Source organism: Phodopus roborovskii, unplaced genomic scaffold, assembly GCF_943737965.1.
Source record: "Phodopus roborovskii unplaced genomic scaffold, PHOROB, whole genome shotgun sequence".
Lineage (NCBI taxonomy): Eukaryota > Metazoa > Chordata > Mammalia > Rodentia > Cricetidae > Phodopus > Phodopus roborovskii.
The window spans coordinates 25,189,887-25,211,874 of record NW_026125397.1 but is presented as its reverse complement, the minus strand read 5'-3'; the positions used below and the strand labels follow the sequence as shown (position 1 = coordinate 25,211,874).

Here is a 21,988-nt window from a genome sequence, read left to right as displayed (position 1 = left end):
CCCTTGGGTACCACTGGAGCATCCTAACAACCGGAAGGCAGAGGCTGAGCTCCATTCTGGGAGGCAGACTTTCAGCCCCCACACCCATGTGGGTGTCTGCGATTTGCCTGGGCACAATGGCTCAGGTTGTAAGTTATTGCTTTAAACTCTTTCTTCAGATGTTTTCCCCTCAATAGTGTTTTGATTGCTATTTTTGGCCTTCTAGCCCCTAAAACAGAGTGAACTGGCTGGAAAATTGGGGGCTGTCTTGGATCTGTGGCTCCCATACAAATTCTTCATAGCCCATCCATTGCCTGTACTCAGGGAAGAGAGAGAAAACCCTGGAGCTTGGGAGTGGCTGCCTAAGGCAGCAATCGGGAGTAAGGCGACCTCAGTCTCAGCTCAGCCCAGCCTGCATTTGCTTAACTGGTAACTCAGAACACCCCCTGCTAAAATCAACCAGCAGCAGCCAGGCCTAGGTTCTCACGGAAATTAATCGGCCTTCTGCTCCCCACCCCCATAATAGGCCTCTAAATATTTTTTCTCTTCAGCCTTGAAAATGCCAGATATATTTACAAAAAAATAACCTGACCTATGACCAAAAAAAAAAAAAAATAGTTATATGCATTTCGAATGAAATACAGAAATAGCTGTGTGCATCATAGTTTTAATTTCTTTTTTTCCTCACTGTCCTGGTCTCAGACCAGTTAGTAGGAATCCAAGTCCCTAACATTTGGCCTGAAGAGAGATTGGGGCTCCTGCTAGGGACACACCCAAAGCACTCTGCTGTCAGCACCTGAGCTGTGTCAGCACCTGAGCTGTCCGACCCTTCACCCTTCACCCTTCACGGAGCTGTACCAAATGACTTCCACCCAAAAGGAGAAGGCAAGATGGAAAGAAGCCTCCCTCTACTCCACCAGTGTCGCCAGCAGCCATGATGTCTACACATCCCAGCCCAAACTGAATTTCTCATTTCTCATCCCTGAAGAGACTTTATCCTCATTTGCTCTCGCACTAAAGCAACACGCACTTGTATAGCTTCTCACTTGGGGACCAATTAACTATATCGACATCCAGCTCTGCTGTAGCCCAATCCTACTGTTCGATTGTTTTATTTATGTTGAGTATCTAGTGTTTATTAGGTAATGAACACTCCAAACAAAAGGCTAGTTGGGTGTGGTGGTGAATGCCTTTAATCCCAACACTTAGGAGGCAGAGACCAGCAGAGCTCTATGAGTTCAAGGCCAGTGTGGTCTACATAACAAGTTCCAGGATAGCCAAGGTGAGACCTTGTCTCAAGGACAGTAACATCACACACACACACACACACACACACACACACGCCACCAAACAAACAAACAGGAGCTACATCTAAATACTGCCAGTGGTGATTGAGACATTAGGGGTTTGTCCTACCATTTCTGTTTGCTTAAAATCACAACACCAAAGGTTGTATAGCCTCCCCCTTGATCCTTTCTTGCAAATTAGTAGAAGAGATGCATTCAAGTAGACATTGCACATTTTGGCACCAAGAAGGAGAATTCCTAATAGGTGCCCCAGAAGCCACTAGATGAACCCTAAATCTCAAGGCAAATTCCAGCATGGGTGACAAGTGGAGATAGCATGAGCCAGGCCAATAATTGCAGGCTGAAAAATGACCGAAGCCTAGTGCTACCTGGGGCGTACTGTACTGGTCAGCACACCCGATCGATGCCTTCCACAATGATCTCAGTCATTGTATGTGGAATGAATGGCATTCTTCGTGGCTGACAGTTTGATAGGGCTGACATCTCCACAACTTCCTGGCAGGGAAGGCGGCTGAGCCTAGGAGTGGTGAAGGTAAGAAATTAACTCCTTTCTGGAAAAGCCCAAAAGGAAGGATGCGGCTCGGGACCGGAGATGCCTCAGTCCATTTGGCAAAGTGTGAGTTGCTGAGCAAGCGTCAGAGCTGAGTTTGCATTGTCCACAGCCACACTAAAGGCCAGGCATGGTGGGCGGAGCATGGAACCCCAGCACTAGGGAAACAGAGACTGGAGACTGCTGGGGGCCTACTGGTCAACCAGCCTAGATAATCAGCGAGGTCCTGGGTCATGAGAGACCCTGTCTCACAACTTAAGATAGGCAGCTATTGAGGGAGTCACCTGATAGCAACTTCTGACTTGTACAAAACACAAGTGCACTTAGGCATGCATGTGCATACACATACATATACACACACAGAGTGGGTCTCGCACCAGATGTGGTGACAGCCCAGAAAGGGTTAGGCCCAAAGGGATGTTTCAATTGCATAAACTTCTCATCTCCTTTCCAAAATCAAAAGCATGAGTCTCCACAGCTGACTTCTACCACGTGTTTCCTCCCCAGCTCTGCTGTTCCGTGCTCACCAAGGCATAGCCTGCCAGGCAAAACAGAACTCAAATCCTGAGGCCATCCCAGGCTGGCTTCAAGGCCAGTGCCGTGGCAGGCAGAGCCCCAGATACAGCCGCTCTGAGAGCACGCGTGCCTAGAGGCTAGTCAGCAGAAACACATCTTGTGTTCAACCCTGGTTTTCTCATTATAGACATGATATCCTGGGATGAGAGAAAAAAAAAAAAAAAAGAGGGAAGCCTTCCTTCTACCTGAAGGAACGCGCTCCGTGCTCGGCCAGCTGAGAGCCATAGGCCACCTCGCTAGCTGGATCTTTTTTGTGCTCCTTCCCCAGGTTCTGGGGACAGTCCCCGCTAACCCGGGACAGTCCTTGGCTGTGCCTCACTCACATCTGTCCCTTTATGAACTTTCTGTATGACTTTCAAGCCATGTGTATCCGTTTTGAACCAATGAGCTCTCTGCTATATAAATCAGTCAGCATAGGTATAGAGAAAGGGAAAAGCTTTTGTTGTCAAATTACTCAGCTCTCTGAAGCTGAGTCGTGATATCAGGGGCCTGGGCGGCCAGCATTGCCTCCTTTCAAAGCAGGGCAGGCGCTGGTTTGCCCTGGCATGCCCAACAGCCCACGCTGTGCCTCCCTGCACGGTTGAGACTTGTGCAGGAAGCAAGGCCGTTCCTCCTCCTTCCAGGAGTCCGGAAGCAGGGATGGATGCACACTGGATCTCAAACGTTCCCAGCAGATAACTAAGTCCAGTTATCTGACCGACAGACGCAGCTGCCGGAACACCACTTTCACATGTGTACGTACGTCATAAATAAAACTTCCTGAACGGCCGTGCCCGAGGAATTGCCACCGAATTTCCGGTGATGCTGCAGTGACCATCGGCAACAGAAGCTACACCAGAGAGGCTTGCTTGGAAAGCCAAAGACACAATCCCAGGGCTTCTGGGTGTCACCGGGACTCTGTGGCATGACTTTTTTAGCTTAGTACAAACTCGGGACTGCCCCTGAGTGATAAGTTTTTTTCTTCCTAGAAGGAGTAACCCAAGCTGTAACCTCCCTATAACGTGAGGAGTATTGTCTCCTTAGCTGTGGCTAGAGGACCCTCCTGGTTGCAAGGAGCTGATTTGTTCCAGAATGCACACTTGACTGGAGGCAAGGGCATACTTGTCTTAGTGGGAACTGCCTGCCTAGACCTTAATGCTAGCATCCCAGCCTGAGAGAGAGAGAGAGAGAGAGAGAGAGTAGTATGATGTGATGTGTGATGTGTTATGTGAGTGTAGTAGTTCTGCCGCCCAGACGCCTCTGAGATGTGAGTTGCTAGTTTCTTGTGCCCCACGCCCCGCACACCCCGTAACAATCACTTTGGGTAAATCCGATAAATTGCAAACCTCTAGACACAATCAAAAAATGTCTCCAGCTCCAGCTTCCCCCAAGTCTCCATCTAAATCTTTGCATCTGATGACCCACCAGTAAAAGCTTGGTGGAATTCAGAGGGACACACCGCTTGCCAGAACCGAATCTGAGTTAAAATAAACCCCAGCAATGAAGCTGGCGCCTGCGAACCAGCTAGCGCCTGCGAACCAGATTGTCCCAAAGGCTCCCAGCAGCCAGCAGCTAGAAGACTGCACCCCTGCAGACACTGGGATTTGGGGAGAAAAAGGTGGGAACGGAGGGGGGGGGATGAAGAAAAAGAAAGTAACCAATTCAAACGCAACCCAAACACTCTGAGCTACTCTGGGTCTCAGAAATTTCGCCAGGATTTGAGTGATCCTAATGGTCTTTGAGCCACAACTGAAAATACCACAATAGATGTTGAATTAGAAACCACTAGGTTTGCCAAAGACCAATTGTTAAAAATTGGCAGCGTTCCAAAGAACTTAGCAGGCGGCGCACTGCCCGGGGCACAGAGAATCGCTAATTCTAGAGAAAGTTAATTATCACCTTATTGATAAAAGGGTAATTTTTAAAGCCTGTAGTATGGCTTTTGTGTCTCATTAATTAAAATTTAGAGTAATTTACTAGACACCCTGGCGGCTTCTGTTACATTATATTTGTACCACACCATCTGATTTTTCTTCCTCCCAGGGACCATTTGAATCCCCTCACCTGTCTTTGAAAGCAACAGAAGCATTTTTAAAGGAGGAGAAATGTGAAAATCTCAAAGTCTTTTGGAAGGCTTCGGGATTAAGACATAAAATATGCCAGGAAGCTTTTTTTCAAAAGCTCTCAGAAATACTGAATTTGCCCATCAATAGAAAGAAGCCTGTGTGCTCATCCTGAAGGAAGACTACCCTCTTAAACACCACTCCTGAAATAGGAGAGGGATTTTGAAGGTTTCGATGACTAGATTGGATGAGGGTATGTCTTCATCTTCATTCCAAATTCCATTCTCAAACAAAATCTAAGGGAATGAAACAGGAGGAGGTTGGAATTCTAAATCCCAAGGAGCACACAGTTAGTTACCTGAGACCCGGGGATGCTGAAGCTTGCAGAGGTACCAACTTAGGGAAAAATAAAGGACCTTCACCTGCCCATAACCAATGCTGTTCCAAAGTGTGTGTCACAAGGGATGTGTGTGGGGGGGGGGGGGAAGAAAACCCCTTGGGGCTTGCAAAATTTGTGTCCAACACCCCAGGGTTCCAACAGAGAAGTTATTCTAAAAAGAGAATTCCTTGTTATATTTCCTTAAACTTACTGCAAACACACATTTGAGACCGAACATTAAGATTTAAAAGAAACAATGAAAGCCACCACATTATAAAAGGTTTAGGGCAGTTCAGTTCCACCATTTAGTAAAAAAAAAAACAAAATTCAATTTTGAAAAAAGTTACACTTGTATCTTTGTCCTTTCTGGTGTTGTTAGAATTTTTATCACAAGCAAGCAGTATTGAATATATTTAAAGTCCTTGCTTGTTTGATTTGTCAAAGGAGTCAGGGGAGTGACTGCATCTGGGTTTGGCTTGTTTCCCAGAAGCTGATACCTATGACCTCCAGCCCTCACCCCCACAACCAGAACCAGAAAATGAAACTACAGCTGGTTTCTCCTGTGGGGAGGGGGGGGTGAGGGAGAGGGGGGACACACACACAGACGGCACCAGGGCAGTTAAAGATGTTCAGGAAGGGGTTCTCGCCTGTTGGTTTTCCTGTCTTACTATACATCCTTTCAGAATAAAATAAAAGTAATCATGGTGAGAAATTTAAATGTGGCAAACAACTAACTAAATTTGGGGGGGGTTGTGGGGAAATTTTATTCCTTTTTGTCATACTACAAATTGGACAGACAGATCCTCGGAGGAGCTTCCCCCATATACACCATCTTTAGAGCAACAGGAAAAAACAAACAAACAAACAAACAAACAAAATCCATGTTTTAAAAACAGTTGACAACTATATTTTAAAAGTAGATTGTAGAGCCACCAGGCAGCTTCTGTGCATGGGTTCTGATGTCACTCAACGCTGGTTTTCTAGGTAACTGTCACCCAGTAGCTGTTGTTGAAACAGTAACTAGATTAGCATCTCTAGCAAGCAGCACATACACAATGTCCCAGGAATCACCATATCCAGGTCACGGGAAGAAAGTCTTGACGAGGGAAAGGTAACTACGTCTCTTACTCCTTCAAGAAACTGTCCCTTAACTGGGAGAAGAATTAATAACACAGTGCGCACAGCGAATACGATGTGTCTGTTCTGGCGCGCCCGGACTACTTTTTCGACAAAAGCCACTTTGTCAGAGAACTGACGGTCTAACCCTCTTGGGTTAGGAAATGTCATGGCCCTAGAAAGACAACACAGCAAAGCCACCTCAGGTTTGTCTTCACAGATAACGGAAAGATCTTGGACGCAAACACATCAGTGATGAGGAAAGTGTGTACTCTGCAGCTTGCAAGACCGCCTCACCCTCTGCCCCTTCCGGTGACGCTTTGGGCTGCAGGAAAACAAGTGGAAGCCCGTTCAGGGCTGGAAAAGAGGTGACTTGGTCTTTGAGTTTTGGGAAACCTCTAACCATTCCAAACTAACCTGAGATTTTTCTCCCCCTAATAAAAACTGATAGTGACAACTAGCAATTAATACCTATCCTCAGCTATGACTGGTAAATTAGCAACCAACAACACAAAGACATGGAATATTCCACCTGAAACATTCAAAATAAATAAGTAAAATTCAACTGTAAAACAAATGCCTTAACGTGTGTTTATAACACACCAATTTAAAAAAACAAATTTTAGGTAAATATTTGTAACCTAAAACATACTACAGTTTTTTAATTAATAAAACAAAGCCAAGCCAAGCTAAATTATTACTGGGGGGGGAAATCCAAACAGTTATCTGAGTTCATGTTTGAAAAATTAAAAAATCTTGCACTTTATATGCATCAATAGAGAGCAGTGTGTACATATGAAAAGCATGAACTGCATATCCCTACACTACATCTTCCTTTGAGATATAGTCAAGAAATCAAACATTGTATTTTTCATTTTCAGATGTGAAGTTTACCCACTGGGCTTAGTCTTAGCACTAGACACTTGTGCATTGCCATGGAGGCAGGCATGCAAACCCTCCCAAATAAACTAAAGCAGGTAACCTGTTGTGCTGACTGCCCAAAGAGAAGGCACACCCTCCAACGTGCATCTCCCTTACCTACAGCTTGATCAATCACAGAGCCCTGATCAGGGTGTTGATCGGGTCGGGAGTGTTGACTTGGAAGACAGGTAATATCCTGCACGTGCACCCGAGGATTGCACACGCTACCTTCCAGCCGTGTGCTACTGCTCACAGCTAGTCTCCAACAGCCCTGCTCGCCGCTGCAAACATCTCATTAGACTAATGCATTCAGCACAGGCAGAACACTCGATTTACCATAGCTACGGCAGTGAATTTCCATTACGATGACAGCTCCAACCACATCATGTCCGGAAAACCAGCCAACCACTGGCTTCTAAAGAACACACACATTTTACATGCAGAAAGCGAGGACTCGTGTGTGTGTGTGTGTGTGTGTGTGTGTGTGTGTGTGTGTGTGTGTGTGGTGTTTCTTTCCTCTTTACAGCCCAACTAAGACAAATTCACAGTGCAGCTTTTTGTCCACACGAGCTGCCAGGCAATGACACTTCTGCTTCTTGGATAGTTACTTCCTTGTAATAAACTGAATTATGTCACAATTGTCAGAATGGGTGTTCCCTACATTTCAGTTTTCATTACTCCTCCTCTGTTGCCATAGAAACCAGACTGTAACATCATCTCTTTGTCCCAGTCCTGCAGCAGTGAGGACCACACCAGGCTTATAAGACTGTAGTGATCTGACAAGGCCAATGTTTGGCTTTGGGCGAAAAATAAAAGAGAACAATGCCGACAGCCGGTTATTGCAGAAAACTGGTGTGTTATCTATCGCAGGAGTGTGCCTTTGAGGATGACACACTATGGCTGTACCTGTCAGCTCTAAAGCTGCCCCTCCCGTGTTTAACGCCACACAGCTCCACATCTGTGTGCGCGCGCATACATAAGTGCTTCTCCACGCCCAGACGGGCTTGGGTCCTGCATGGGGAAGGAGCCTCACGTGGGAAGGAACTGTCGTCTCTCCTTCAAACACTGCCTTTCCACTAAAAAAATTCATACCAACCAAGGGGCCTTTTCTCTCCCTTCTTTCTAGGAAGTGAAGCAAGGTTTTCTGGTGTCGACTTCACTCACTCTGGGGACCTGGGATCTGCCCCAAATACAGGCTTCCTTGTAGGAATGGGCAGCAGGCTTTCTCAGCCAGTCCGGGTCATCAGCTAAGCAAATTGGGAAGGTCTATGTCACCGCTTACCAGTTACTGAGAATACAAAAAGTAAAAAAGGAACTTCAACTAGGAGTTTGTCGGAATGGATAAGCAGTCTGAAATAAATTTGTCTCATCAATTAAGTAGGTATGGAAAGCTGATGTTTTTAAAGGCAAAACATTATGCACACTGAGAAAGAAGTTATTCCCTGGGCCACATGTGTCCTCTCTGCCTGTGTCCATGATGTCCTGCTCTGCCTCAGGTTAATTCCCACACTGGCCCTGGCCCAGCTCGGATGGCAGTTCCCATTTCTGCTGGGGACCATAAAGAGTCACACATTTGTACTGACAGTGTACTGTGATGGGGGGTGTCCTTCTGTATATGTTCCTCTGATTGGTTGATGAATAAAACACTGTTTGGCCAATACAGGCGGGGAGACAGGCGGGACGAGGAGACGAGACGGATGCTGAGGAGAGAGGCAGAGAGGCTCCTCAAGGGCACCGTGTGGAGACCAGGAACATAGGACGCACCAGGCGTTCTCTGGTAAGACAAGGCCATGTAGAAACACATAGATTAGTAGTTATGGGTTAACAATTAAGAGAGAGCTAACCAATAAGAAGCCCTCGCCATAGGCCAACAGTTTAATAATCATTGCAAGTCTTTGTGTGCTTATTTGGGGCAAATCAGCTGGGGGACCAAGCTGGAAAAAAAAAAACTCAAGTTACAATAGTGTGGTCAAAGGCTGAGTCAGTGAGACTCCCTGACAAGACTGGCCACGAAAGCTCTCATGGCTTTCCATTTTATGAGAGACCTGGGCTTAGCCAGCTTGACTCAAATGGAAATTATTATGGCCATGGGAGGCAAATGATGTGGCAAAGTGAATGTGTTCACCAAAAGAAGAGAAAAGCGCAGATTGCTCGCAGTTGAGGAGGATGCGTGTGAAGGCACAGGGCCATCGCCTCGTGGGAAGAGCCCCTAGAGAAGCCAGGGCTGGAAAAGCACCATGGGGCCACCACTGACTGACAACAACCCTTTCCGACTTATATTTAAACTCTCTGAGTGTTTTGTCCTTCGAAAATAAATATATTATAAAGCCGAAAGGAAAAAAAGTAAAAATGAAGACGAGGAGGAGGAATTCACTCCCTTAGTTCATTTGGATGTTGAATTTTGATGTTTTGTATTATCTGGGGGGAAAAAATGCAAGTTTGGTAGTCTTGTTTTGGGAGGGTTGTTTGTAACTTCATATAATTGTTTTTGTTTAAAGGAGAAAGGGCCTAAGGAAGAAGGTGAAGAGGAGAAAATGAACTGGAAGCCAGCTAGGTAATATCAGCTTTAGGAGCCTTTTTTCCAGGACGGCTGGGGTTCCGATACCATATGGAGCAGCAGTCCTGCAGGAAGGGTTACGTTGATCCTTAGGCTGGTGTGTATATGCCTTGGCATCGACTCATCCATCACCTGTGCAGAATCCTCTCAGCTTGAGGTGTGTCTTAGAAAGCCCCGCCTCTCAGGACAAAGGCTGCTTTTGATGGGGGTGGTGTCTTCACCAGCAACTTGTTAGTTCATTGATTCTGGTATTGATCACCCTTCAGATAGGGGTAACCCTATGTGGAAATATACAGACAAGAAAAATGAGTCTTGAGGAGGTTAGATAAACTGACCAAGGCCATACAAGCTCGGAGGTGATGGGCAGTACCCATGTGTTTGCTTCTAAGACACAGTAGTTATTTGGTCAACTACACGGCTGCGCTGCCTCTCGTCCCAGGCCTCTATAAACCCAGGCCTTGAACTCACAGACAGCAGCCCGCTTCTGCCTCCTAGGTGGTGAGATTAAAGGTGTGCACCACCACGACTGGCATGGAGGAAGCTTTAAAGAGATCTCACAAAGGAGGGGGGGCGGTGGCGAAGAGGGGAGGGAGGAAGGAAAGCCAAGATTCCTTTCCCAGCAGCGCGGCTTCCATATCAACACTTTGCCCTGATTCCCAAAGACTGGAGGGAGGATCTGCACGGTTTGGGGAGCTGTGTGGCTTATGACCGACTACCATCTCACCAAAGGGAAACAGAGTCAGCAGTGGTTAATGTGATTGGTCAGACCAGATAGGAGTGGGTGTCTTTCATCTTCTGACTTCCCAGTCTCTCCCAAGAGCCCTGCTCTCCCCAAGACTGGGTCTCAGACCGATTCAAGACACATTTTTAAAGTATTTATTTATATTAATACGTATGCATGTGTTTGCCTGCATGTTTGTCTGTCCATCATGAGTGTACTTGGTACCCAAGGAGACCAGAAGAAAGGATGTGAGCTGCCACGTGGATGCTGGGACTCAAGCCCAGCTCCCCTGGAAGAGCAGCCAGCATTTTTAACCACTGAGCCATCTCTCCGTCACCGAAACAGAGATCTTCCAAAATTAAAGGCAAATTGTTTTTGTAAGGAGATGAGAAACAACCCAAACTTCCAATCAAGTAAGTGTGCACACCACAGAACATACGACCCGGAAGGGAATCATATCAAGGAAGAGGAGCTGAAAGACAGCTAAGATCCCCAGGATAAGAGTGCTGTGGACCGCTGCCCTTGAGACCCTTCATGGCCACTGCAGCCATTGTCACCTGCACAAGATCAGCCAACATTTCAACAGGCAGCTCTAATTGGACTTTGTGAACTATGAGCAGAGACTAAGAGGCTATTTGGGGGGGGGGGGCTATGTCGGTAACTCCTGGGTAACAGGGAGAGTAGGGGGTTTCTGGAAGACCGTAAAAGGGGAGCCCGATGATCCAGATGCATTGTTTACACATAGGAAAATGTCAAAGAATAAGTAAAAGATGTTCCATTTTTAACAGCGGATGTCTTAGAGCATAGAATAATAGGAAAAGAGATTCATAACACACGTTTGCTGAGGAAATTGCAGGTTAGAAAATAATATACAGGATAGAATTTTAGTTTGAAAAGATGAACGGGTTTACAAACTACGGGAGAAATGCTAATAGTGATGACTCATTGGTGGTAGAAATGTGAGCGATTCATGCTCCGTTCCTTTACATTTTCTACAAGGCAGTCCTACTTGTTTTGTGACAGCAGGGAGTTGAGTGGAGCCATCCATTATCAGGGACAGGATCTTTCCTTGTCGTGTTAGGAAATGCACCTGTGCTTCTCAAACATCTGGTTTTGTTTTGTTTGACACAGGGTCTCACTGTGTATTCCTAGCTGACCTGAAGCTAGCAATACAGACCAGGCTGGACTCGAACTCACAGAGATCCATCTGCCTCTGCCTCACAAGTGATAGAATTGAAGACATGAAGCTGCCCCCAGAATGTAAATAATTCTTAAGTCTCAGATTTCACCTCTGAAATTAGAAGAGCCCCTCTTGCCTGCAAGGTGAAGACACAGGACAACAGCCTAAGCCAATCCGGAGACTGTTCTGCTGTCCTTTGCTCTGAGATTCCCTTCAGACACACTTTGGAGCCTCTGCGGGGCAGTGAGCACACCCACCCAGTGTCACTTTTAGTAGAGCCACATACTTAGGAAATAACTCGCACCCAAGGAAAAGACTGTTCATTCAGACTCTGCTGAACCCAAACACGGTCCCTTCAGACATGGCCTCCTCTGTGTGGCTCTGCGCCTGTGACCTGAGCTGATACCAAAAACTCATCTTAGCAGAAACACTGAGGTCTGACATTTGGGCTACTCACAGCCCAGACACTCTCCTTTAGGGGTAGAGTCTGGTCAGCAGATTGCAGAATAAGAGACACCGAGGCTGTAAATTTCAAAGTGTGAAGGAGCAGGTTTCTGTACTCCTGGCGCGTGATGTAGAGCTTGGTACATAGCGTAGAATTAACAAGTCACTATTACGGAACAAATGAACGACATCAGGGTCTACAGAGATCCAAGTTAGTCTCAGCAAATGTCTGTCAGGCTTTCGGACATGATTCCTGTGGTGGTGGTGGCGGTTTCAGTGAAAATGGCCCCATAGGTCCATAGGGAGTGGTACTGTTAGGAGGTGGGGCCTTGTTGGAGGAAGTGTGTCACTAGGGGTGGGCTCTGAAGTCTCAGTGTCTCTCAGTTCTCTTCCTGAAGCCTTCCGACCTGAATGCGAAACTCTCAGCCCCTCCTCCAGAACCATGACTTCGTGCACGCCGCCATACTTCCCATCATGATGAAAACGGGCTAAGCCTCTGAAAACTGTAAGCCAGCCCCAATTAAATGTTTTCCTTTATAAGAGTTGCTGTGGTCACGGTGTCTCTTCACAGCAATAGGACACTAATCAGGACAGTTCCTCCTCATCCCTCAAATGATTAATTTTACATATCTGCTATCTTGGTTAGGGCTACTATTGCTGTGATGAAATGCCACAACCAAAAGCAACCATGACCAAAACCAAAAGGAAAGGGTTTATATCCCGTACAGTTCCATCATAAATAGTGGTGAGGGTAGAAACTCAGGCAGGGCAGGAACCTGGAGGCAGGAGCTGATGCAGAGGCCATGGAGGGTGCTGCTCACTGACTTACTCCCCAGGCTTGCTCAGCCTGCTTTCTTATAGAACCCAGGACCACCAGCCCCAGGGTAGCCCCAACCAACAGTGGGCTGGGCTGGGCCCTACCCCATTCATCACTAATTAAGAAAATGTCCTACAGTTGGATCTTATGGAGGCATTTTCTCAATTGAGGCTCCTTGTTCTCTGATGTCTCTAGCTTGTGTCAAGTTGCCATAAAAGTAGCCAGCACATACATATGCCTCCAGAAAAAAATAAAACTGTTTTTGTAAAATTTAGAGACTTTTCTCCTCCTTAGGTATAAAACGTGCATTGAGCTGCAATTGTTTTAAAAAATTATATAATATATGTTATATATTATCATGTTATCTATACAAATATAATATATCCAAACATATACATATATAATTATATATGCAAACTGCACACACACACACACACACACACACACACACACACACACACACACACACAAGATTTCACCAGGTAATCTCTAAGCACTTTTGACAGTTAGTGAGGTTTTCCTTCCCACATGTTGCATGTTAGAAACACACTTTGGATCGCTGAGAAATGACATGAGTGAGGGTCAGCCTGACCCCTCTGTGCTGCCAGAGACTGCAGATGTGCAGGGGTTGGGTATGCAGTATAGGAGCTGCAGGTGTTCTGTGGGCTTAGATCTCAGAAAGTCTGGGGTTTGTTTCAGTTGTAGCGTGTGTGTATGCGCGTGCGTGTGTGTATCTGTATGTGTCTGTGTGTGTGCGTGCATGTGTGCACGCATGCGTGCGTGCGTATGTGCGTGCATGTGTGTGAGTGCATTGTGTGAATGTATGTGCGAGCATGTGTGCGAGTTTGTGTTTGTGGTGTGCAAATGTGTGGTATGTATGTGTGAGTGTGTGGTATATGTGAGAGTTTGTGTGTATGTGTGTGTGTGTCTGGTGTGTGGTGTGTATATAGTGTGTATGTGTGAGTGTGGGGGGTGTGTATATATGACTGTGTGAGTATAGTGTGACTATGGTATGTGTGTTTGATTTGCATGTAAGTGTATGAGTATGGTGTCTATGTATGTGTGTGTGTGAGTGTGTCTATGAGTGTGTGTGTGTGAGAGAGAGAGAGACAGAGAGTGGTGTGTGTGTGTGAGAAAAAGTGTGTGTGTGAGTGTGGGGGGGCATTCACCAGAGAAGATTGCTTGGACCAGGTTTGAACCATTAAAGAGTCTTCAGTAGCCATCCATTGACTACACTGGGTTTTCAGGATCCCTGAGAGCCTGAGCCTTCTTCCTGGTGAGTTTCTAACCCATGCCTCTCCGGAGGTACTGGGAAGTTGCTTCTGCCTGCTCTCAGGCAGACAGAAATGGGCAGGTGCATGTGGATATGTATGGAGGGACCATCATACCTGTGGGTAAGATTTCTTTCCACTCAGAACCTCTGTGAAAACTAGATACCGTAAATGTCTCAAAATAATATATTCAAGAGTTTCAAGATCAGACTAATTATGGCATTCCACGTTTTCTGTAAGCACATAACCTACTCAACAAATCTGCTTGTGCATGTAACCCACAGCACACACATTCCCACACCATCACAAATGGGGGCCTCACCTACCCCTCCTCTGTCCCTCCAGGCTTCTGGCCTCGGATCCAGGGCAGGCGCTGTGGTGGTTTGAGTGAGAGTGACCCCCATAGGCTCGGTCTCCAGGGAGTGGAGCTCTTTGAAAGGACTAGAAGGATCAGGGGGCGTGGCCTTATTGGAGGAGGCGTGTCACTGGGGGTGGGCTTTGAGGTTTCAAAAGTCCATACTTTTGAAAACAGTCTCTCTCTCTCCTTCCTTCCCTCCCTCCCTCCCTCTCTCCACCTCCCTCTGGATCAGGATGTAGCTCTCAGCTACTGCTCCCACACTGCGTGTACCACCATGTTCCTGCCATGACGATAACAGGGTAAGCCTCTGAAATGGAAAGCAAGCCCCAATTAAACGCTTTCCTTTATAAGAGTTGCTTTGGTCATGATGTCTCTTAGAACAGTCACTAAGATAGACACTGTCTTAGTTATACTTTCTATTGCTCTAAGACACACCTTCCAGAGACACTGAATGCCTGCCGTTTACACCCTGCCCTTTGAGAGACTGTTGCCGTAGTCCAGTGTAGTAGTGTGCCCAGCTTCCTGACTGCCAATGTCCAGGCAAGGTGTCACAGTTAGGGTTTCTATTGCTGTGAGAAAACACCATGGATACAGACAATTTGAGGAAGGGATTAATTTCAGTTTATAGTTCCACATCATAGTCCATCCCTGAGAGAGGGCAGGGCAGGAACTCACACCAGGCGGGAACCTGGAGGCAGGAGCTGATGCAGAGGCCATGGAGGGTGCTGCTCACTGCCTTGCTCTTCATGGAGGTGCCATCCTTGGTGAGCTGGGCTCACCCACACCCATCATACCCACAGGCCAATCTGGGGCACTTTCCCGACTGAAGGTTTCTCTTGCAAAATTCAAATCTTTCTTAATATGAAGTTGACATGAAACTAGCCAACACAGAGGTCTTGACCAAGGAAGCATCTAGAACAGACCCAATCATATCTCAGATGGGTTCCTATAGCAGGGTGAGAGAATGAATTCCACTCAGGACAAGCAGTGTTAAATATTTGAGGGACCTGACCCATTACTCCAGGTTGAGTCTGTTCCAAACTCTAAATGTAATGGGAACAGAGTTTTGTACGCCACCCACTGGGTGTGAACTAAGTCTCCAGATGCGAAGTCCCCAGAAGGCTCTTGGCTCAGGGTTGGTAGAGGTGAAATGAGGATGTCCATATTTTTTTTTTAGCCCAATCGGAAAGTTCCTGCTTGGCTCGGAACCCAGGTCAGAAGCAAATGTTCTTCCAAGATAGCAAAGTACAGGTTCACACATAAAAAGTCATTATAAAATCATTAAGGTCCTCTGAAGGGAACAGACATTAAGAGCCACCATTTTTTGCTGAAGGAAATGATTAAAATGGCTGATTTCTCCTTTTTAAAAAAATCTGTGAGAAACGGATGGCGAGAGACCAGAAAGTCAAGGACTTCTCCAGCTTCCTATCCACAGTAAGGTGTTAGGTGAACATGAGAGGTTTCAGCATACTTTTATTTGCCTGTAAGGATGGGCTTTCCAGCACGGCAGGTGGCCCTTGATCGCTGCTCCGCCCCCCCCCCCCAGGCCTTCCTCCTCTGAAGCCAGGCAAGTTGCTGTCCACTTCCCCCTTAGCTATCCTATCCACCTAAGCCAAAAAGAGTAGGAGCAGCGACAGCACCTGCACCCAGAGGGCTTTCTAGAATGGGAAATCCTCAGGACGCACCCGGTAAAACAGATGACCCAGGCCACCCCGAACTTGGGAGGGCTGCGGCGGGGACATGTCTGAGAGCTCGGAAATGCAGGAGGGGATAGCGAGTTCACACCGTGGGACTCAGGCTAGGGGCTTGGTACCCTACTTCCAGAGCATGGAGCAGCCCTCCTAGGCTGCCTCGCGCCGCCTGGGGTCCCTTGGGGAGCGGTGCTTCCTCGCGAGTGGCACTGATCTGGAGCATCACTCTCAGTGTCTCTGCGGACACAGTGATCAGCACTGCAAGCTGCACACAGCATCTACCCTGTCGTCGGTCTACCTACAGAACGCAGCCTCATGTTGCATGTCCCAGGAGAGATCACGACCTTGTCTATCTGCACTAGCGAGCTCAGCCCTAGACCCAGGAGGCGGGTCCCATCTTTTCAGATGGAAGGCTGAAGTGTGGGGAAGTAGCCCAGTGAGAACCGACTCTTTGTTCTGCACGCCTGAGGTCCCTGTGCCCGACAAGTGGCTCAGCAGTTTAGAATACTTATGCTTTCGACGAGGAGCAGCCTTCAGTCGCAACCGTCCTTAACTCCAACTCCAGGATCCAGCGCCCCCTTCTGTCCACCGTGTGCACTGCGCCCACGTGGTTCACTAACTCGCTGGGAAAGGATTGCTTTTTCCTGAGGAAGGAGCCCCACCATTAGATGACTTTTGACACCAGACTGTGGAGGCGCTGTCCTGGGGCTCCAGACTGCTAGCCTACCAAGAGTATTCCAGACTATATGGTGCCTACGATTCTGTGAGCCAATGCTTTAGACCAGCCTCTGCCGGAGTGTGTGGGTACACATACACAAGGTTATGAGAGAGGAGGAAGAGAGAGAGGGAGGCACGCAGGGAGGGAGATAGATGATGTTGTGTAGATTGAAACATCCCCCTTCCCCTAGAGAGACAGGGAGGCTCAGGACATTGAACATTCACAAGAAAGGTATAGCGCTCACAAGGCAGTTCCAGAGCCTTCTAGCTCCTGTCTCTTCTGGTCTGTCAGTGGATGATTGCCTTTTCTAGAGAATAAACCTGTTTTAAAAAGGAAAGAATGGGCTAGAGAGATGGCCCAGAGGTTAAGAGCACTGGCTGCTCCTCCAGAGGTCCTGAGCTCAATTCCCAGCAACCACATGGTGGCTCACAGCCATCTGTGATGACATTTGGTGCCCCCTTCTGGTGTGCAGGCAAACATGCAGGTAGAACTGTAGACATCATTAATTTAATATTTTTTAAAAATAAAAAAGGAAAGAAGAATATCTGGGCGGTGGTGGCGCACACCTTTAATCCCAGCCCAGCACTCAGGAGGCAGAGGCAGGTGGATATGTGTGAGTTCAAGGACAGCCTGGTCTACAGAACAAGTTCTAGGACAGCCAGGGCTACACAGGGAAACCTTATTGGCTGGTGTGCAGAAGGGGACATACCTCAACCCCATTTCTCTGCTTCCCCTTGTCATTTTAATGAATTAGTTTATTTTGTTTGTAATAAAACTCCTCTGTAGAGCTGTTTGTAGCCAGTAACATTCATCCCCTTATTCTATTTGCACACTGTGTGTGTGCATGTGTGTAATAGCATACACAGAAAAAGAGTTAAAAGGAAGGTAGAGCATGACATTTCTCTAAAACACCCTTGCGATTTCATCAGTGGAAACAGGAACCACCACACTGGCAAGGGGCTAGCACCCTCCTTGTGTCCTCTCTGAAAGGCCACCTGCCTGACTCACGGTGGGGTCACTCCCTCCATTTACTTTGGTTTGCCCTCTAGCCAAGCATCCCTTGGGTTTAAACTTTAGGTAATGGAGCAATAAGCACGAATCTACAGCTTCTTTCGGTGTTGTGTTGGTAAAATTTACTCCCGTTGACAATTGTAACTGCATTTCTTTCATACCCGCCGCTTTATAGAAGCCCATTGCATGGGTAATTTATTGCTACATAAAGAATCACCCAACAGGGGGCTGCTAAGACCAGCATTTATTTCGTCACGTCTATGTGAGTCAGGAATCTGAGAGTGACTTAGCCAGGCTATGGCTGCAGTTTCTCTTGTCATCAAGCTGTGCTCGCCAAGGCTTTAGCTGGGCTTGGAGGAACAACTTCATAACGGGAGCATAGGAACGCCCATCTCAGCATAGGACCGCCCATCTCAGCATAGGAACGCCCATCTCAGCATAGGAACGCCCATCTCAGCATAGGAACGCCCATCTCAGCATAGGAACGCCCATGACCGATTCCTCAGTGCTGATGAACCAAGAGTCACATGTGAGTGACTGTGGCATCACCTAGAACCAAGCCAACCCTCAGCGGGGCATACCGTCACCGATGTCCTTATTACCACTGACCTCAGAGCCTAGGTCACACAAGGTTATGAGTGCCAGGCGGCAGGGGGTTACTGGGAACTCTTCACCATAATCTTTACACATAGCACACGATTATCTAGTGCTATTGCTAACCACTTGGGAGTGTCTATAGGACCTATGTGCGCATATTTCCATCGGGACACTGGCTGACAGCAATCTGTATACAACAGGCTTTGCAGGTTTAGCTTCTACCAACTGTTAAGTCCCTGAACCCCTGCATCCGATTAGCCTCTTCAATTCCAGCCATTCTAATGAGTTCATAGCAGGATTCTGTTGTGTTTTAATTTGCCTGTCCCCGGTAGACAAAGAGCCTCGATGGCTTTTCAGGGATTCGATGGCCATGAAGATCTGGTAGACATGAAAAGAGGATCGGATCGCCAAGGAAGGCTTTGCTGTCCATCTGCAGAGCACATGCTCAGCTGCAGACAGCGAGCAACTCTTTGGAATCCGCCTTCACCACACAGAGCCATTTTTAAAGATTTTTATTTCTAATTATGTGTACATGTGTAGGGAAGGTATGTGTTCGTGAGTGCAGCGCTCATGGAGACCAGAAGAGGAGGGCATCGGGTCTCCAAAACTGAAGTTACATAGAGTGGTGGGCTACCTGATATGGTTACGGGGAATCGAACCCTGGTCCTCTGGAAGAGCAGAAAAGTATTCTTAACTGCCCAGCCATCTTTCCAGCACCACATAGAACCTTTTGCCCCAGGTCACCTCTGGGTCTCATAGCTTTGACTTGGAGAGAGGGGTACAGACTCAGCCATATGACAGCACAGGGCACTGTTCCCATGTGAACTTCCTTCCTGCTGGGCCTGGGTTTGACCAGGTCCACACTGGGTCCAATTCTTTCCCTGTCCAAGATGCTTCCCTCCCCCCCCCCATTTTGTTCACGAGTATTGATTCTTTAGAAACATCTCAGGGGGAAAAGAAAGAAAGGAAATCTCCTGTGCCTCAAGCCCCTTGGGATCTGCCCCTGAAAACTAGGAGACCCCTTTTCAATTCAGTAGTCTATCTTCCTCAAGTCCCCCACCCCAAATTTGTCATGATTTTGTTTGGTAGGGAGGCCAGTTCTCTGTCAGTTATGTGGGTGGCAAATACCTTCCCCGTCCTGTGGCTCGCTTTTATCCTCCTTCATTGTCTTTTGAAAAGCAAGAACATTCATAGCATCCTGTTTAAAAACTATTTTCCTACCCTTGGGTCATAAATGTATCCTATATTATATTCTAAAAGACCCCATTGCTTTGCCAAAGTTGGAATTTGGTGTCACCTGAGTTTAATTGTTCTGTAGGGCATGAGATGGGGCCATTCTATACCCCCAAATGGACATGCTATTGTCTCAAGACTATATTCTGAAAATGCCTTTCATCTCACACACACACACACACACACACACACATGCACACATGTACGCACAAACATGCATACACACACATGCATGCACACGCACACATACACATGCACACACGCTTGTCCTACAGCACCAGCTTGACACCTCCATCACATGTGTCACCCACAGATGTGGACCTGTTTGGGGACCCCCTTCTCTATTGTTTACCTGTTTGTAGGCACCAAACTTCACATCTTTGCTCCGTTCCATTTTTGCTGTATTGTGGTGAACTACACAAAAGTTACCAACCCAGCCATCTGTACGAACCCTCCAGTGGTTCTTAGCACACTCAGCAGGAGCAATGGTCATGGCGGTGCACCTCCTGAGGACTTTCCATCTTGTAACGGAAGTGGCCCCCTGAACACTAACTCCCCCTCTGACAAGTCTACTGCCTTTCTGCGGAGTTGCTGTGAGGATCCCTCCAACAGTGCGCAAGAGTCCCAGCTTCTTTGTCTACTTGCAACATTTGTTACTTTCCTCTCTTTATTGTAGCTTGTCTACTTGCAACATTTGTTACTTTCCTCTTTATTGTAGCTTCTTTGTCTACTTGCAACATTTGTTACTTTCCTCTCTTTATTGTAGCTTGTCTACTTGCAACATTTGTTACTTTCCTCTTTGTTGTAGCTTCTTTGTCTACTTGCAACATTTGTTACTTTCCTCTCTTTATTGTAGCTTGTCTACTTACAACATTTGTTACTTTCCTCTTTATTGTAGCTTCTTTGTCTACTTGCAACATTTGTTACTTTCCTCTCTTTATTGTAGCTTGTCTACTTGCAACATTTGTTACTTTCCTCTTTGTTGTAGCTTCTTTGTCTACTTGCAACATTTGTTACTTTCCTCTCTTTATTGTAGCTTGTCTACTTACAACATTTGTTACTTTCCTCTTTATTGTAGCTTCTTTGTCTACTTGCAACATTTGTTACTTTCCTCTCTTTATCGTAGCCAGTTTACTGACATCCACACTTCTGTAGTTATCAGTGTGGTCAAGCAACCTCTCATGTGTTTACTTGCTCTCTTGAATCTTCTTTAAGGAGTGCTTTATTTGAGCACTTATTATTGCTTCTTTGATAAGTCTTTGCCCAGGTGGCTTGTCTTTTGGTGCATTTATAACTTTCTATGTACTTAGAATATCAATTTCTTGTCAGATATATGGTTTTAAAATATTTTCCCATTTTGTAGCTTTTCTCTATGTCTCTCCCATCTTTTTTTAAAAAGATGTTTTCCTGTATAGCCCAGGTTGCCCTGAAATTTTGATCCTCCCAAGAGTTAGGCTTACAGGTATTTAATTTTCATGAAATTTAATTTTTTTTAAAATTTTGTTGTGCATACCTTTGGTATTTTATTCAAGTGATTAAAAAAAATGCTGAATCTAAGAGCATGACAATTCCCCACCTTTTTTTTTAAAGAGTTTTTATTGCTTTAGGTCTTTGGTTCTTTGTGAGTTAATTGTTGTATATGATGTAAATAAGTAAAGTTTCAAGTTCATTCCTTTACCCATGCACATCCAGATTTTTTCCTAGTGCCATTTACTGAAAACACTATCTTTCCCCAATCACTGATCTTGACCTTTGTTAAAAACTATTTGACCACTATGGGTGTGGTGCATATGCCTTTAATCCTTAGGCAGAGGCAGGAAGATCTCTTAGGCCAGCCTGGTCTTCAGGGAGAGTTCCAGAACAGCCAGGACTCTATGGAGAGACCCTGTCTCAAAAACAAACAAACAACAACAAAAATCTATCTGACCAAAATGAAGGCTTATTTCTGGGCTCTCCACTCCATTTCATTAGTCTGTGTTAGCTTTTATGCCAGGGCCTGCTCTTCTGATTACTGCGGTCTAGCAAGTTTTAAAAATGGGGTTAAGAGACTCCTTTAGCTTTGTTCTTTTCAAAGCTCCCTTGAAATTCCACATGGAGTTTAAGACAGTTTTTCTATGCCTTTAAAACAAAAGTAATAATAATAATAATAATAATAATAATAATAATAATAATAATAAAACTAAGCAAAAACCCTAGGGATCATACCAACTCTGCAGATAACTTGGGAGCAGCACTGACATCTTGCTGGCAGCCTTGCCGTTCATGAGCATGGAATCTATCTATCTATTTATGTCTTCTTTCATTTCCTTCAGCAATGTTTTATAGTTTTCATCGCCTTGGTTGACTTCCAAGACTTTTCACTCCTTTTGATGCTACTGTGAATGATGCTTCTGAATCCCTTCTCAGACTGCTCATTTGTACAGAAATGCAACTGATTTTATGTGACTGTATTCTGTGGCCTTGGAAGAATTCGTTTATGAGTTCTAACAGTTTTTCTCTACACACAGAAACACAGCATGG

At 46.2% G+C, this 21,988-nt stretch overlaps 1 protein-coding gene across 1 annotated transcript in view; it reads right to left on the bottom strand.

Moving 5' to 3' along the window:
• Scml4 (Scm polycomb group protein like 4) overlaps positions 1–7,289 on the bottom strand; it is a 78,682-nt gene extending 71,393 nt beyond the window's left edge. The window contains exon 1 of the mRNA XM_051175583.1: positions 6,988–7,289. The gene's annotated coding sequence lies outside the window, so the exon portion shown is untranslated. The remainder of the gene's footprint in view (positions 1–6,987) is intronic.
• Positions 7,290–21,988: the final 14,699 nt, after the last annotated feature.